We start from the raw sequence: 14,328 nt of genomic DNA, 5'->3' as shown, positions 1-14,328 counted from the left end.
CTCAGCTGATAACACCATACAGGGAGACAAGGATAAATGATGCAAAGACTGAACACGTGTGCTGTTTGCAGCAAGGTAATTGCCACACTGCAGATTCTTAACTCTGCTTGGGCTTAACATTCAATGGAACAGAGCATCATCTGTGATTTCCCAGAATTTCAGAATATTTTCATTTCTTTCCTTGTTTAACACCAGCAGTTGTTTGTATCCAAAGAAGAATATAAATCTCAGGACTTGTACTTGAAATAGAATCATGGATCCTTAGCTTGGGAGAATTTTAAAGATGATCTAAGAGTGTGATATGTAAATATTAATGCCCATAATAAATTCATGCAGACCATATTTAATTACAGATGCTTGCCCTTCATGCTCAAAACTATTGCATATTTTCATGGTGGGAACTGTTGTAGATTTGAAGAGACTAATTGCATTTATTTTATTGTTATTCTCTGTTCTGACGAATATGTTTTTTCTTAAGTTATTTGTTCAGTTGGTGTTTCCTTTGCATACTGGTTTCTTCAACAGAGCATTTTGGCGTATCAGGTAACACTTGCTAACAATGGTTTGATTTACCAATATCAGGAATTGAAGTAGATACACTTAAAAATGTAAAAAAAAAAAAAAATGTACTCTGTAGTATAATTACAAGGTCTCAGGCTCTGTAGAGAGGTTAAGTGGAATGGAGAGGAGGCAGCGGGGAGCAGGTAGGTAGCAAGTTAGGCTTTCCTTTAGGGTGGATGGAGAGTTTGCCTTATGAGACATTAGGGGAAGAGTCGTCTTGTCCTTTGCAGTGACAGAAACTTGTCTGAATTACTGCTTCTCTTCTTTCAGCCCCAGCATACCTTTGAAATTTCTACTGAAAAGATCCCCAACTTCATTCAGAAAGACCATCTTTCAGCTTTTGCCTGGGGGCAAATGCCTTAGCCCTTAGCTACCTAGGGGACCAGACTGCCTTAGTGTCCTCCAAAGTCCCCACTGCTCCTTATCAAGGTCTGCTTTTGAAGTTTTAATACCAGCTTAAAATGAAATTCTGATGAGATCTTTCACTATTTAAAAAAACCAATTCTTTCTAAGCCTGTGTTGGACTGTAAGTTCCTCATCGCTTTGTCTCTACACTGCTTCAGACTTTCTGGACATCCATTGTTGGAGCTGGCTGCTACAACATCTCAGTTTTCCATTGCTGCCTTAAAACATATTCCTTTTCTTTTCTTAGAAGATTTTGGGAGGGAAGAGAGACAAATGTGTATAATAGTTGCCTTAAATGTGAAACTGCCAACTGAATTTGATATATGATTGTCCCTTTACTCCAAATAATTCCTGATACAATAGGAATTCCCTACTTTGGTCTGCAGTTCAGTAGCACTGTTGATTATATAGTTTGAATTAAATTCTAGCCCCTTCTGATACAATAGTCCACATCTATGAATTATTACGCCTCAACCCAATTCCTAGGTGCTCCTCAACCCAAGCTGACCTATGTGTACTTTCAAGGTACCTGACCTTTCTATGTGTTGGAGGAGTGAATGTGGGGTGGGTGCCATACACCTGGAATTCACCCAGCAGTAGTTGTCTAAACATTTGGTACAGAACAGCCACATGTTAAATAGCTGCTAGTATCATAAAGATTCCAGCAAAAGGATGAGATGGAAGAATTGTAATATTTTGGCTTTAGCAATGATGTCAGAAAAGTTTCATTCTGAATCCACCTTGTTGTGTCTTTAGCTTGACAGTGTCTTGGCGTCTTTCATTGAGCAGAATAAAATTATCTGGTAAATTATGTGTTAGAAAAGTCTCTCAAGCTTCTGAAGTTCTTTTAACTCATATAGAACAAGAAGCAGAATACACTAAGAGAAACATACTTTACAGTATAATAATATAGATTTAGTAATATAGTATGCTGTAATTTATATTATACTATAATATATAGTAATATATAAATAGTACCTTATAGTATAGAATACGATAATTTAGAAAATAATAATAGAAAAGTAGTATAGAAATGCCAAGTCAACAACAATCTTAACATCCTAAAGCTAACTGTAATTGCTGATTTTAATCTTTTGAACCTTAATTTGTAATATACTATGTGAGTGTGTGTTTCTGTATGTGTGTTTCTATGTGGCATGTGTGTGTGTATTTTATTCCTTACTCTGAATCTTCTTTAAATTATGGAAAGGAAGCCTACTTTTTTTTTTTTTTTTGACAGGATCTCATTCAGTCACTCAGGCTGGAGTGCAGTGGCAGGATTTCAGCTCACTGTTACCCCCGCCTCCCAAGCCGACGCGATTCTCCCACCTCAGCTTCCCTAGTAGCTAGGAGTACAGGTGCACACCAACTTGGCTAATTTTTTGTATTTTTAGTAGAGACAGGGTTTCACCATGTTGCCCAGGCTGGTCTCAAACTCCTGGGCTCAAGCAATCCACATGCCTCAGCCTCCCAAAGTGCTGCTTTTATAGGTATGAGCCACTCGGCCTGGCCTGGAAAGGAAGATTTCTTATATGAGTTGTTCTACACAGTAAGTACAGAACAACATCTATGACTATGATTGTATAATTTTTCTATTATTTCCTGTAAATTATGACATGTAGCTTGTAACATGACGAGACCAAGGAGTGCCACAAAAACATGAGATGCACATTGATTAAATGCATTTCATAGTGCTAGTTGCTAGTCATTCACTTACATGTGAGGGAGATCATTCTCTGGCATTTCAATGACTCATTTTCTCTTCTTCAGTTGCACTTAGTTCTACATCAAGAACTTCTTGTACTTAAGTTTCTTAGAACAACATTGATCTTTTTCTAATTTCTTTAATAGTGGCATGGAGCTCCCTCTGTAACCTAATGTTCTTTTTCTCAATGATTCTCCATCCTTTTGTCTTTAGAGCAGTAGTATTTTTGTCTTGGTGTGTAATGAAATAGAGGTGTGAGGGTTCAGCAGTCACCAGCCTCATGCACAGTGCCATGAATGTCATTGTCATTCAGGAGACATGCTTTGACCTTTGGGCATTTATGAATCCATGCACTGCAGTAACAGCTCATACAAGTGGCTGACTAATTTCCAAAGGGTAAAAGGAAGCTCAGATTAAAAAGGAGATACAATTAATGTCCCACCAGAGTCACCAAAAAAAAGAGAAAAAGAGAAGGAAAGAAGGAAGGAAGGGAGGGACAGAGGAAGGGTGAGGAGGAGGGAGGGAGGTAAGGAAGGGAGGGAGGGAGGGAAGGAAGGAAGCAAAAAAGGGAGGGGGAGGGAGGCAGGAAGGAAAGAAGGAAGGAAGAAAGGAAGAAAAAAGAAAAGGAAAGAAAGGAAGGAAGGAGAAAGAAAGAGAAAGAAAGATGGATGTGGTCTGTGAAATCTGGAGTCTGGATAGATGTAAATGTTGGCATTTGTAGCTATACCTGATGATGCTGGATGAAGAGGATAATAGTACCTAACTCTTATCACCCTGGGTGACTGGTAAACTATTTAGGTGACTCCTAAATTGGTCTTGAGCTTCAGATGGAAACTGGCTTTCAGTGGAGTTTAACATGAGACTTCCAGAGATCTTACAAATGATGACTCCCTCACATGGTAAGTGAATTGGAGAAATAACCACCTTAATTTTAACCAATTAGTTTAGGAGGATAGAATAGATTTATAATCTATGTGGGAAATGAGCTCTAAATGAGAGACATGGTCAAAACAACTCTCAAAGCAACACACAAACTTTCCACTTCCCATGTCAGTAACTCAAAAATGGCTGCTTGAAGTCTCTTTCTTGAATTCCTGCATCAAATGCAAGAGGTAGTTTGGGATGACTCATAAAAGAGTGACCACCTTATTGATGAATGCAAGACTAGCCTCAGAAATTCCTCATGATCTCAATCGTTGCCATTATTCCAGCATCTGATAATTAGTAGAGTGTAGAATATGACTAACTGAAGACTGTAAGAACTTCAATCATCCAGGAAACTTGGGGAAAGTAAAAATGGTATCTAAATGCCAGATCTAACTGGTGAGGTGGTAAGGTCTGAAACATTTGAGCACAGACACAACGTGGCTGTGTAATAATAAATCTGAATATTATTCTGACTGAGAAGGTGCCAATTTTCTGGATTATTTTTGTTGGATATCTGAGTATTTTGGCTGTGTTTTATTAAATCTTTAAATACTTTAGATACTTCTGAAGGATTAGATGAAAAAGGTTTCATCATGCTCTGTGAACAATTAAACATATTTATAAAACTGAGAAAGTGCCATTTAGTAACCACAAAGTATATGTCCTTCCAGCAAAGTGATCAGTGGCAAAGGGAGTGTCATAGGATTTTTTTTTTAAATGTGTGCCTCGCTGAGGCATAACGTATCACCAACTTGTAGGCTTATCTGTAGAAAATGGTATGTCCTCAGGCTTCTCACATCTACTCTCAAAGCCAGCATGTTCTTTTTGGTGACTTCTTTGCAACATGCTATGAGACTAAAATAATTTAACATCTGACTTCGATTGATATGAGACATTTGGAGTATTTTTTACTATTTTACTCATTCATAATAGAGATGACAGAGATGGAGGCAACTAGAAATTAAGGTCCCAGACGTGAATAATAGGTTATTTATTGGTTGTTTTTGTAGGTTATTTTTGATGTTTTTGCTCTGTGGGCAAAAGAGAAACCAACAAGGCCAGTGATTCACATCCTCCACTGTCAGCTGCCACTTGGTCACCTTTGGCAGTATTCACATACGTGTAGACACATCTCTTCAACTTCTGCATGGTTTTTATAGGGAAGCCCTTGCTGTAGTATCTGTCAGGCAATATTTAAAAGAAAAAAAATCAAATCACAGAATATATACTCACTAGGGGCATGTTGACTTCAAGATAAAGCGATGTGAGTAAATCAACATTCCCCTTTGCTCTTTCCAGGCTCAATGGTGAGAACCACACATTTAAATAAAAATGAGCATGTGCCTTCCTCTCCCTCCGTTCTTAGACAATTAGATAACACTCCATGAAGGCCTGTCATTCAAGAGGACAGTTAGTTTGGAGATGCTACTTGCATTGTGATAGTGGCATTTGCTCAAAAGCAGATAATGGGTCGGCTTTTGAGACAGCAGGGCTGTGGGTGGTCCACGTTCCCTCTGTTTTAGAATCTTATCATTGTCAGCCTGGCTGAGATAAAGTTCATGCCCAACTTTTTGAAGTTGTGAACATGGACTCACAAGGAATCATTTGTTGGAAATATTTCTGGAGTCTTTTATGTGCATCATCACTCAAAAGCCTGGTCCTATAACGCAAAAGGATACATTAGACCAGGACAGAAAGAAATGACAGACACTTCTTTAACTTCTTTCACTTAACTTTAAAGAAACTTTTTAAACATTATTTAAGTTTCAATAGCTAACTTTTGATGACTTAGAAGGCTATATAAATTAGTTCAAGGCTGCAGAGGTTTTATAGGTGATCTATGTAATTTCCTATTTAATTTGTAAAATCATGTAATTTTGTAAAATCATGTAATTTTGAATGTATGGAAGCAAAATATTTCTACTTTCTTTTTTTTTTTGAGACAGAGTTTCGCTCTTGTTACCCAGGCTAAAGTGCAATGGCGCGATCTCGGCTCACCGCAACCTCCGCCTCCTGGGTTCAAGCAATTCTCCTGCCTCAGCCTCCTGAGTAGCTGGGATTACAGGCACGCGCCACCATGCCCAGCTAATTTTTCTATTTTAAGTAGAGATGGGGTTTCACCATGTTGACCAGGATGGTCTCGATTCTACTTTCAATAGATTTATGGAAAGTTCAATTGAACATTTGTACACATATAAATATTTATATAAAGATTAGGACCAAGTACATTTTCAAAAACAATTAATTCCATAATATTACATTTTGAGTTGTAAAACAACCTGAGAGTTATTCACGAATGTGTTCTACAAGGTTTGTTGGATATAAGGTGTTTCATATGGTTTTATAACGGAGATCTTCAATGGATAATAAAAGAAATATAGATAAAGCCTATAGAAAATCATTTCTGAAGAGTAGGTAATGTAATTTGAGATTCTAAGGTGACAATTCTCTGAAATTTTTGGAATAATAAACAGAAGAGTGAAGTTATCTTTAGGATCATAAGGTAAATGGAACAATAGATTATGTATTATCTATTGGGGCAAAACATATTTATTAGCATTTGTGTGGAAAATTTGACTTGCAGAAAGGAAATGGAATTTAAATCTTTGTTTCTGGATGATACTTTACAGTGTTCTCTTAAAAATTCTCAAGCACTGCAGGTCACAACATAGTCTCAACTCAGCCAAAAGAAAAAAAAATTCTCAAGCAACCCTGTCCACATGAGAAACTCAATGTCAGATTTTCCTTACATGCCACCAGTAAATTGCTCAAAATTCTCTTGAGAAGACATTTGGGACTTTATTGTCAGGCCCAAATATAAATATTAGAACAAATTATGTAGTGTCCCTGCTCAAAAGACTAAACGCAGCTCATATGGGTTGATTCTTTGATAGGAAATTGGAAGCAAATTATATAGTGAACATATATTTTAATTTTTATACAGTATTCACATAAACCGTAATTTCTCCTTCTTCTGTTTTATTTAAAAAAAAAAAACTGGATATCCATTTTATTTACATTAGTGGAGATGTGTGAAGGAATTAATAAAGGACCCAAGTGTTTTAGAAATTTACTGCAATGTGCCAGATACTCTAGAAGTTCCTTTTCCATATAAAATTTGTAATTTAATCTTTTCTATGATTGTTTGCACTTTATAGATAAGAAAATTGTCCTCCAAGTGGTATTTCCAAGTTCATGTAACATAATTAGTAGCAATACTAAGATTCAAAGCTAAGACTAATCAACCCTGGGCCTGCACACTTATACAAAATAATTCTCTGAGGTACGAGACTTTTATATCAGTTTTGCACTATTTCCTGAATGTAAGCATCTGTATATCTGCCAACCTTCTCAACATGCTGTTAGCCACTTGACTTTGCATGAAGAGATGGGAAGTCAGAAAAATAAATTTTTAGAGAGGTGCTTGATGACTTTTATGGACATAGTACAAAATGCATCAGTAGTAGATATTTGTGGTTATTGTGGCTACTGTCATTTCAAATAGAGGGTAAAGTAAGACTTCCTTTTAAATAAAGAGCAGATTGGCTACAACGTCTTTACTCCACATAGCTCCAGTGAACAGCATTCCACAAAAGTTTATAGTAAAATGATGACTTAAGATATCCTACTGCTAACAGGTTTCAAAGGAATAAAATTGTAAAATACATTTGAAACATGTGCTTTGGATAAGAAAAGACCAAAAACTGAAGTTTTGCAGTTATATGTAGAAATTTGAAATTGGATGTAAATTGATTTGTGAGTTATACAACTGTCCAAGGCCAGCATAATGCTAGGTGAAAAATAAATTTACAGTAGTTGTATTAAATTGGTATTTTTCAAGAGACACCATTCCTAAAATTATTTAGACCTATCAGACATTAAAATGCAATGCTTAGCACTCTGCCAGAGACAAATGCTTTACCTGTTTCACAGGTATCTATGAAGGATTATTTTGTGTTTGACCTGCAGTTTACCCAATCCATGCAATTGTCTTGCCAGCACTTCCTCCTGCTGTATCTGGGGAGGTCCCCTACTTACTTCTGCTTATCTAGGCTTTTCCTCCTCCCTGCAGTCTCCCCTGCCTTTCCCATCCTTAATGTATTCTCAATTCTATTGTATACAGAGATATGGGTTCCCTTCAGTAGCTAACTTTTTACTAATTGTTAATTCTTCATTTCTCCTTCAACTGCATCTTTCTAAGTGCTGGAGTCATGCCATAGACTTGTTCTGCGCCTGCTATGGCTATCCTCAAGAGCTCAGAATAGGGATTATCTGTGATTTACTAAGAACTAAGGTTAGTCAGTGTAGGCTCTAAGTAGGAACAGCTTGACTCAGTATAAGTTAAAAATTTCTAATGAATAGAATCCTTCCATGAGGGGAAAAATATATTTTGAGAGACAGTAAAGGTGTACATGTAGAGACTGAATAATCACTTAGAAGAGATCAAGAGAATCTGAACTACGATTGCCAATCAATAGGACCTGTCAAGCTTGGAGACCTTGAAGTCAATGATGTTATTACCACTGATATTCCAGGGAAAAGAATAAAGGAGAAAGAGTGAAATCAGATCCATCTTCTTTATCAATGCATATTCTCCTTCTCCCTAAAAAAAATGCCCTGATACAAGGCCATATTCTAGACCACACATATTTAATTATGCATAGTAAAGAGTACTTACAAATGAAGATGCTTTTATTTCATGCTTATTATTTTAGAGATGGTAGATTGTTGCCCCAGATGGTAAAAACTAAACAAAACTTGCCACTGTATTCAAACTTACTTTACTCCTACCTCTTTTTCCCTTGGCTGAAAATATTCTTTGATGTATCTGGCTTTATCTTATGGAAATAATTCTTAATTCTAGAATTAGAAAAAGGTCTGTGCTACTGGCTAGGCTTATGGTTGTATGCTTCCTTCAGTTCCCACAGGATGAGTGGAAGTTCTGCCTGGATGCACTGCCTTCTCTCTGTATCAAGGCCGAATGTGGTCTCGGCTTGTCTGCATGCTTCAGAAACTGGTCGTCTGCATTCAGTTCTCCAGCAGCTTCCTTCCTGGAAATGAAGTTTGGCAAAAGAAGGAAATCTTCAGCCCCACCCACCACGTATACAGATATGACCACCTAAAGAGATGTGACAGTGACTATAGGAAACACCCTGTAGCCTGTAAACCAGGAAATAAGTATAGTTCCTAAGATTATGGGTGGACTGTAATCTCTCCCCAGCCAGGTAAGTTAACTACCATGTTGTGCTTTTACCTCTGCAAATTTCTATTCCTTGTGAAATGCATCTACAGTGAAGTAAAGAACTCTAAAATTATGGCTAGTATCTAATTCCTAAATGCTAGCATGTATATATGTATTCATTCACTCACTCATTCATTCCCTTAGCATAAAATGTTGCTTCCCTTGGAAAAAACAATGCTCCTAATGTTGATGTATTCACTATTTAAATATTTACCTGCCAGTCTCAGGATGCCAAAAAATTTGCTTCTGACTTATTTTCAGTCACTGCTATTACCCTATAAGAGTCATTCAGACCCTGGAAAATAGCGAACTCTTTAGCTCTGCTCTGAGAAAATGCATATTATTCATCATGCTACAGGGAGAAAAAGCCCTCTGCAATTTGAAAATTCTGTTTGTCATTGGAAATAGGGGTGAATTATTCCTCCACTTTGAGGAAGTTTCTATTTTAATGACACCATCCTCTCTTTCTGTCTTTTCAGGGTGAGATAGTTCAGAAGATTTTACATGTTTTCTTGTCACTTAAATCTATCCATAGTTGGCAAGAATTACTGCAGTTTCAATAAGTCACAATTGTCAATGCTTTGGGACAGTAATTAAATTGGCATCATCAATTTATGTCACCTTGCATGAGAGGTTTGCAAAGCCTCTCAACTTTCAAAGACGTTGGTTCCTGATATGGTTTCTCTATATCCCCATATCTCATCTTAAATTGTCGTTCCCATAATCCCCATGTGCTGTGGAAGGGACCCGCTGTGAGGTAATTGAATCAAGGGGGTGGTTATCCCCATGCTATTCTCATGGTAGTAAGTGAGTTCTCATGTGATCCAGTGGTGTTACAAGGGACTTTTCTCCCTTTGCTTGGTACTTCTCTTGCCTGCCACCATGTATGATGTGCCTGTTTTGCCTTCTTGCTATAATTGTAAGTTTCCTGAGGCCTCCCCAGCCATATGGAACTGTGAGTCAATTAATTCTCTTTTCTTTATAAATTACCCAGTCTCTGGTATGTCTTCATAGCAGCGTGAAAATGGACTAACACCATTTCCATTTCTATCCCAGCACGAGCAGTGTAACAATGACTACTGATGTGGATTCAGAGCCTGGTGTTGAAATGCTCATGCTATTCAGGTGGATTCAGTCTGGTGCTAGGAGGACTGTACTGTTCAGGTGTGTGTCACATCTGGTGCATACTTTCTGATCATGGTTTACTTATCTGAAGTCCAACGATACCAAAATGCCTCCCTTGGCACCCAGCCGCAATCTTGCATACAAATTCTCTTCTTGAGAAACTTTTATCATTGTAATCATGTAAACATAGAAGGGCAAGTCCATGTCTGGAGATTCAAGTGCTCTAAAAAATACTTTAGAAATAATGTAATTGTCCCTTTACAGCTTAACTTTTGACTAACTACAAAAACAAAGTAAAGCAAACCAAAAAAATGAAGTAAAAAAACACAGCTTTTGATTTTTTTTTTCTGTGTTCCACCTTTTGTTTCAAAGTGTAATAAACTAAAACTAGAGAGTTAAGGTGCAAAAAACAGCCCAAATGAAGTCACAGATCTTTAAAATGTGATTCTGGTTTCTCGAAGGTCGAGGCTACCAGATTTACACTACATTATTGCAAGTATTTTGGCAGTCATTAACTGTCTACTTATAAACCACCAGTGGGTCATGTCTATAATTTGACATCCATTATTTTCTTTTTGAACATTTGAGAGCAAATTATTGCTAACATGACAGACACATACACAGTAAGCCCTCACTTAACATCCCTGATAGGTGTTTGCAAACACCTTAGGCCAGAGCCTAAGGTAGAAACCAACCCTAAGCAGGATGCTATGCCATTGCTGCATGCACACACACACCATGCTCACATAGACTGGGACCATTTAGACACACCAATTCACCTAATTTGCACAACTCTGAGATGTGGGAAGAAACCAGAGGACCTGGAGCCAATCCACAAAGACATAGGGAGAATGTGCAAACTCCATAGAGACAGTGACTCCACTTGAAAATCATTTTTTCCACTCATCAATGTTATAAGAAAATGACATTAAACAACATGATGTTATTCGAGGACATGCTATATTAGTGTGCATACAGACACACACACACACATGCATTTGCACTATAGATTTGTGATGTATAATGCAGTAGCCATTAACCACATGTGGATATTGAACACTTAAAATACAATTAGTTTAACTTCCATATTATTTAAGTACATACCACATTTCAGAGATTTAGTATGAACAAGTAATGGAAAATATGTTATAAATTTGCATATTGATTTCATGTTGAAATAATTGTATTGTGTATGGCCTGGGTTACATATATTACTGAAATTATTTTTACCTTTTAAAAAATTTTAATGGCTACTAGAAAATGCAAATTTGTTGTATATGTTCACCTTACATTTCTACTGGAAAACATTGTTCTAGAGGGTTTGCCGCATGGCCAGGCAACCAATAAAGCATTTGGAAACATCTAGTTTTACAGGGTAGCAGAGTACCTTCTCATCCACAAAGTCCCTGGGGCTCAAGATGCCTCAAGACCATGGATCCACAACTGGTTCTTATGGATATATTTATAAATTTATGTCACATAACTGGTTCCTATGTAATTCCCCCTCTGCTCAATGCTGATCAACTCTATGTGAAGACCATTTTCCAATTTTCACAGATTACAGACAGAGGAATAGCATTTTGGTTTCCTTCCTGCTCAACATGATGTCATTTAAAGGAATGTATTGGCAGATGAATTTACTTGTGTCTTGTGACAACTGCCAATCTTTTATTTGAAAATTTAAAACAGCCACACAAATCATGTCTTTTATTGCCCTAAGAAGAATATACCATTCTTATTTGAAATATATTATGTGATATGAAATCCTGTTGGAATGCAAACTGGTAAACATTAAGAGAAAAACTCCATGAGTGCAATTTAGTAACTTTTCTACTGTCAGTTGGTAAAATTGGCAGAATAGATTAGGTAGCAAAGAACCAAAGCAGTCCTCCTCAATCCATAAACCTTTGAATGCCCCTTCCCCTCATGTGCTCATGTATGACATTTTACTTAATAAACAAATAGTCAACTTTGTTAGGTACAATAAAATATATCTTGCACATCTTGACTTATTTCCACTACCAAGGTTCCTGTACAAGTTGCCATCTTTACTTGTCCTATATCACTGTAAGAGCTGCCTTTTCTATTTCACCACATGCTCCTTTAATACACTCTGCAAAAGCAACCTGAGCAATTTTGTAATATTCTAAATCATATCATGTAATTTCCCAAATAAAAACCTTCCAGTTCTTCACAACTGAACTTGATGCAAAGGCTCACGGCTGACAAGGCTGTGCAAATTTCCACCCTTGCCTCTCTCCCTGAGTTCACCTGGTGCCATGTCTCCTTTCTCACTAGGCATAAACCCACACTGGCATGCTTTTTATTCCCAGAATATACCAAGCACATTCCTGCCTTCAAGCATTTGCACTTACTATTTTCTCCACTTTCTGGCCCATTACTCTGTTCCTAACAGTGCATATTACTAAATGATTTTGTCCTGTTGGTTTGTCATTTTCTTGTTTACTATCTATTCCCCACAACACTTGCAAACTTCAACCCACTTGAAGGAAAACTCCACGTGCTCTCTTATTCTCTAGTTTATTACCAGCAAAGACAAGAGTGCTTGGGTATATAATACACCCCATGTGATTATTTATGAATGAATAAAAACAGAAGTAGCAATTATATTGACACAGTTTTGACTTGCTTTCACATCCACAAGTTTCTCTGAGCAGTTTGAAGACATCATGCTTCAACATCTTCCATCTCTTCATCACAAGCTGATGAGCTTTTTCTTAGAGAAGACCTCATGCCAAAATATTAATAATGTGTACTGAATCTGTGCAGTGCCAAATGTCTAACTTGAAGAAAGGGGATGCACAGGCTAGAGGAGGATGAAGACTGTGGTTTAATCTGGACTTTCACTCTCCGTTTGACATACTCAGTATCTATGTTCCTATGGTATCCCTGGCCCTGTCTGCCTCTGCAAATATGAGTCAAGATTTATGCTCAAATATTGTTATGCTCTAATATTTTAGTCTGAGTTTAAATGATTGTGAGGTGGGCAAGCCTCCAACCTTCTTGGCTTGTCCCACAAATTTAATCAGCACCCCTGCCTCTGCTTGCTATTAAATGGCAAATTGTCAAATATATACTAAACTCATAGCACCCATGTGAATAAGCAATGAATTCATGTTTATTCCTTCCTCTACTCTGACCATCCATGTTTTCTAGTAAGTTCTGAATTCTTTTCTTGCCTACTCCATTCTAAGGAGGAAAAAATTGGAAATTAAGTAGGCAGGTTTGCCTTTGATTATGGAAATGCTTCATTTGACATGAATACTTCAAATGAAAGTGTATTCAAAGTATATCTATTTCTATTAGTCTACTCAATTAATAGAATTAACAGCAAATGCATTTCATCATTTTGAAAGAATTTCCTTAGAATTTTTTTTTATTTTGTGTGTGTGTGTGTGTGTAGAAGAGGGACTTCTGTACTTTTAATAGCTATCTTCTTTTGTACATTCAGTGAATACAAATTTAGAGATGTAATGCTTGTGTCAGTCTCTATGGGCACCTGGAAATAGAAAACAGGAAATAAACAGGTTGACAAAACTGTACAATTCAACCGACTCTATTTTCATAGTCTTATTTGAACTCAATGATATGTATACAATATATAGTGTAGTATTTTAATTTAAATAGTACTTTTGAATTCTTGTTCTACTATTCACGAAAGCATCTTTCTTCTACTTCTACAGAATTATTTTCTCCACTAATTAGCAAATCTTCTTTTGAAACATGCCCTGCCTGTAGCATTCAGTGAATTCACAAAGCAAACTTTTGATTTACAGAGAGAGTGGCTGCTCATAAAATCTTAAGTATAAAGAAGTCTTATAAATACAGATGAGACTGGCATTTTTTTAGATTACTAAAAAGATAGCCAAGAGGAGAAGCATGTAGTTTTATCCAGATTCCTAGATGGAGACAGTGAATCAGATTTCTAAGAAGAGGATCAAGATTTTTAGCTTCAGAATGTAACCTAAATTTAGCAACATCACTTTTCTTAAAATGTAGGGAATGTTAAAAAAGTATCTCATTCTAGGCAACATGTTGATTAGGCACAAAGAAAACCTCTTGCTTATTTATAGACCTTGAAATGTTTGGTACACCTGAGGAATTCAACTACCTCTCAATTAAGAAAAAACAAAGTTTACAAAAATAAAGATGTGACTGGGGGAAATAGAGACATACTCTTAAACATACCATCCTTTAAATGTCTTCTAAGGAATTTTTGTTTTGTTTAGGTTTTAATGGCCACCAAGAGTGGGGCTGGCTTCCAGACTGTGAATAGATTCAGGGAACAAGAACAAAAACAAATCCACAAATCAACAACAACGACAACAGCAACATCTGTGTA

General features: G+C 36.8%; 1 long non-coding RNA gene across 1 annotated transcript; it reads left to right on the top strand.

Annotated features, from left to right (window-relative positions):
- The first annotated feature begins 3,290 nt into the window (after nt 1-3,290).
- LOC105719366 (uncharacterized) lies at nt 3,291-8,817 on the top strand. The gene is made up of 3 exons (XR_001107964.2): nt 3,291-3,570; nt 6,757-6,881; nt 8,518-8,817. It is a non-coding gene; the product is annotated as an uncharacterized LOC105719366 (long non-coding RNA).
- Nucleotides 8,818-14,328: the final 5,511 nt, after the last annotated feature.

This window comes from Aotus nancymaae, unplaced genomic scaffold (genome assembly GCF_030222135.1).
Source record: "Aotus nancymaae isolate 86718 unplaced genomic scaffold, 86718_ANA_hifiasm-v0.15.2.pri h1tg000029l, whole genome shotgun sequence".
NCBI lineage: Eukaryota > Metazoa > Chordata > Mammalia > Primates > Aotidae > Aotus > Aotus nancymaae.
This window is presented reverse-complemented; position numbering and strand designations above follow the sequence as displayed.